The 4278-nt window shown below is 49.8% G+C and overlaps 1 long non-coding RNA gene across 1 annotated transcript; it reads left to right on the top strand.

Annotated features, from left to right (window-relative positions):
* The first annotated feature begins 219 nt into the window (after positions 1-219).
* On the top strand, positions 220-4278 carry LOC149120147 (uncharacterized). Its single transcript, XR_016226794.1, has 3 exons — positions 220-595; positions 870-1009; positions 4149-4278. It is a non-coding gene; the product is annotated as an uncharacterized LOC149120147 (long non-coding RNA).

The following is a 4278-nucleotide window of genomic DNA, read 5'->3' as shown; positions in this document are numbered from 1 at the left end:
CAGCAGGCCACAGTCAGGGCTATAGTGGGGAGGGACACACACATCCCCAGCTACCTACAGCTGGGTAGAGGTGGGGTCTCTAGCCCAAGCCTGCTCAGGAAGACACTTGGTTTCAGGGCTGGGGGCTGGGGGTAGTCAGGCTGACTCCTTAGAAGACAAGATAGGTAACCTAGAAAGACCAGTATGTTGTCTTAGCAAGTCTGAGCACCCAGCTCAGGGGCTGGGGTTCTGTGTGGGGAGTCAGCATCTCAGGTGATTCTCAACAGGGTCCCCTTGGGCAGAAGGTGCAACTGAAAAAAAGAGCCCCGGCAGGGCATCTGGCCGAGTGTGTCTGGGGGGGGGGGGCACACGTGGAGCTGTGGCATTGACAAGGAGAGGCACAGGGCAAATGGCTCTGGAGCCTTGAGCACGCATGAGTGCACTAATGAACAGCATGGCATGCCCAGGGCACACAGCTGCCACCGGTGCGGGCCTGGAGGATCCCGCAGGGCCCCCTTGCTTATCGGAATTCCTCCCTGCACTGTGTCCCAGAGTTTTAACTGGCCAGGCAGGTGGACTCATTCACTCCTGGACCTGGAGCACCGGTCACACGCAGGTAAGTCCAGGTGGGAGAAGAGAAGGGTGGGCGCCTAGCAAGGCGAAGGCAGAGCTGGAAGACGCACCTGGTCAGTGAGGCATTTCGTCCGCGGGAGACCGTCCTGGGGGCAGTCGGAACACCGCCACACAGGGGAACCCAGGAGTGTGTGGCCGCGGGGAAGGGAGGTGCCGGCTGGGGTGACGGAGGCCTGGGCTCTGCCCTGGTCTTCCCACATATGGCTTGATTGGTTCTCCCTTCCCTCTCTTTGGGACCAAATCTTGACCTGTTCCAGAGGAGCCCGGCCCTGTTATCTCAGAGCACCCTCCCCACCTGACCCCACCTCACCCCGAGGACCATGCAGGAACTCTGTGTGGAATGGGTTCCTCGTGCCTGGTCGGAGCAGGAGCTTGGCCGGGAGGCCGCCCCACACAGGTGAGCGCTCAGGATGTGAGTGGGTTTTTCCCGGAAGCATTTCAGGCCAGACCAGAGGGAAATACCAGCCGGCTGGCAGTTTGCCACCTGAGTCAGCTCAGCTCCGGCCTCGTTCGAGGAAACCTGACTCCAGGAAGTGTGGTGTTGGGCGGGATGTACGCGCATATGTGTGTGTGTGCACACGTGTGTGGGTGCACACCTGTGTGCATGCAGGAAGAGGTGCACAAAGGAGTGAGACCTGGCATGAACCTAAGCAGAAGCCAGTGTCACAGGTGTGCAATGCGACCACTCATACATATGAGGGTCCCTCAAGGAGTTCATGGGAAATGCATAGGATGAGAAAAGTGTATGGATTTCATTTTTGACACCCAAAAATTTATTCTTTTCTTGAAAAAGTTATTTATGTATTCATTTTTTTTTTTTTTTGACAGGCAGAGTGGACAGTGAGAGAGAGAGACAGAGAGAAAGGTCTTCCTTTTGCCATTGGTTCACCCTCCAATGGCCGCCACGGCCGGCGTGCTGAGGCCGGCGCACCGCGCTGATCTGATGGCAGGAGCCAGGTACTTATCCTGGTCTCCCATGGGGTGCAGGGCCCAAGTACTTGGGCCATCGTCCACTGCACTCCCTGGCCACAGCAGAGAGCTGTATTTATGTATTCATTTAGAAGGCAGAACAACAGAGAAGGGAAGAGAAGCGAGAGAGAGAGAGAGAGAGGTTTTCCATCCACTGGTTCATTCTCCAAATGACTGTAAAAGCCAAGTCTGGCCATGCCAAAGGCCAAAACCAGCGCCTGGGTCCTCTCTCTGGGTCTCTCGCGTAGGTGGCGGGGTGCTAAGCCCTGGGACCATCATCTGCTGCTTTCCTAATTACATTAGCAGGAAGGTGGATTGGAAGCAGGGCAGCAGCCAGAACTCGGATATGGGATGGCAGCCTTGCAGGGAGCAGCGCCACAATGCCAATTCCAATTTCTAGGCCCCGATTTCTAGTTTCATTGCATTGTGGGCAGAATAGACAGGAAGTATAATTTCAATCTTTTTTTTTTTTTAATTTGTTGAGACTTGGGATCTACCACATGACCTAACCTGGAGAATGTTCTGTGTGCTGTTAAGAATGTGTATTCTGGGGCCAGCGCTGTGGCATGGCGGGTATCCCATATGGGTGCTGGTTCAAGTCCCGGCTGCTCCACTTCTGATCCGGCTCTCTGCTATGGCCTGGGAAAGCAGTAGAAGATGGCGCAAGTCCTTGGGCCCCTGAACCTGCGTGGGAGACCCAGAGGAGGCTCCTGGCTCCTAGCTCCTGGCTTCAGATTGGTGCAGCTCCAGCTGTTGTGGCCATTTGGGGAGTGAACCAGCGGATGGAAGAACTTTCTCTCTTTCTCTCTCTCTGCCTCTCTGTAACTCTGCCTTTCAAATAAATAAACAAATAAATCTTTAAAAAAAATGTTTATTCTGGGGCCAGCGCTGTGGCACAGCTGGTAAAGCTACCACCTAGGACAGCAGCATCCCATACGGGCACAAGTTCAAGTCCTGGCTGCTCCACCTCTGACTCAGATTCCTGCTAATATGCTTGGGAAAACAGCAGGAGATGGCTCAAGCCCCTGGGCCCCTGCACCCACGTGAGAGACCCAGAAGAAGCTCCTGACTCCTGGCTTCAATCCAACCCAGCCCTAACTGTGCAGCCATCCGGGGAGTGAACCAGAGGATGAGAGATCTCTCACTCTCTCTGTCTCTCCCTCTCTCTATCTCTCTTTAACTGTGCCTTTCAAATAAATCTTAAAAAAAAAAAAAAAAAGAATGTGTATTCTGCAGCTGTTGTATGGCCCTGGAGCCTTGGTTTTATTAATCTGGGATACAACTCGACTGTTTCTTTGTTGAATTTCTGTCTGAATGATTTGTCCATTTCTGAAAACGAAGTGTTCAAGTTCCCTACTGGTATTGTGTTGGAGTCTATCTCTCCCATTATGTCTATTAAAATGTGCATTATGTATTTGGGTGCTCTGATATTACTGGATTAAACTCTTTATCATTTATAATGACCTTCCTTATCTCTTTGTACTGCTTTTAACTAAAATCAATTTTACCTGTTACAAGTGTGGCTACTCTTGCTTTCTTATGGATTTCATTTGCATGGAATATCTTATCTTAGCCTCTCACTTTCAGTCTATGCATGTTCTCGGCGCTGAAGTGAGTTTCTTGTAAGCAGCATATAACTGGGTCTTCATGATTTTTTTATCCATTCAGTCACTCCATGTCTTATTTATTTATTTAAAAGACAGAATTTCAGAGAGAGAGGCAGAGATCTTCCATCCACTGGTTCACTCCCCAAATGATAACAGCCCGGGCTGGGCCAGGCCAAAGCCAGGAGCTTCATCTGGGTCTTCCACATGGGTGGCAGGGGCACAAGCACTTGGGCCATCCTCCATTGCTTTCTCAGGCACATAAGCAGGAGCTAGATTGGAAACAGAGCAGCTGGGACTCGAACTGGTGCCCATAGGGGACGCCGGCACTGCAGGTGGCAGCTTAACCGGCTACGTCACAATGCCCAGCCCCACTCTGTGTCTCTTAACTGGAGAATTTAATCCATTTACATTTAAGGAAACTATTGATAGGTAAAGTCTTACTGCTGCCATTCTGATACTTATTTTCTAATTTTATGACCCTTTATTCCTTTCTTCTCCCTCTCTTACAATCTTGCTTTGTGGTGAAGTGCTTTTCTCTAGTCGTGTGCTTTGATCCCTTGCCTATTATTTTTGGTTAGGCTATTACAGACTTTTTGCTTTGTGGTTAACATGAAGCTTACAAAAAATGCCTTATGTCTGTAACAAGCTCTTTAGAAATAACTTCATATTGCTTATAAAATAGGGAAAGAGGCAAAAGCAGAGATAGGAAGCACAAATAAGACCTCTGCACTTGAACTCCATTTCTCCCTGCATCTGCAATTTCTGATGTCCATTTTACATCTTTCTGTAATGCCTGTCTCTTTTCACATACTAATGTAGTCGCTACTTCTCATTGTTTTAGTGTCCATACTAAACTATGCTAGGTTTATGCCCACATTTACAAGAGCAGAGCATCTGAATCTGTGTAGCTGCTCTTTTGGGTGATTTTCTGCCTTCTGGCATTTTCATCTTGACTGGCAGGTTTTTTCCTTCAGTCCTGGGAAAGCCTCATCCCACTCCCTCCTGGCCTGCAAGGATTCTGTTAAGAAGTCTGCAATCAGGTAAATTGGGACCCCGTATATATTACATGTTTCTTTTTCCTTGAAGCTCT

Source organism: Oryctolagus cuniculus, chromosome 20, assembly GCF_051225735.1.
Source record: "Oryctolagus cuniculus isolate XC-2025 breed Fujian yellow rabbit chromosome 20, ASM5122573v1, whole genome shotgun sequence".
In the NCBI taxonomy this organism is placed as follows: Eukaryota; Metazoa; Chordata; class Mammalia; order Lagomorpha; family Leporidae; genus Oryctolagus; species Oryctolagus cuniculus.
The sequence above is the reverse complement of the archived record's forward strand: the minus strand, read 5'-3'. Positions and strand labels throughout refer to the sequence as shown.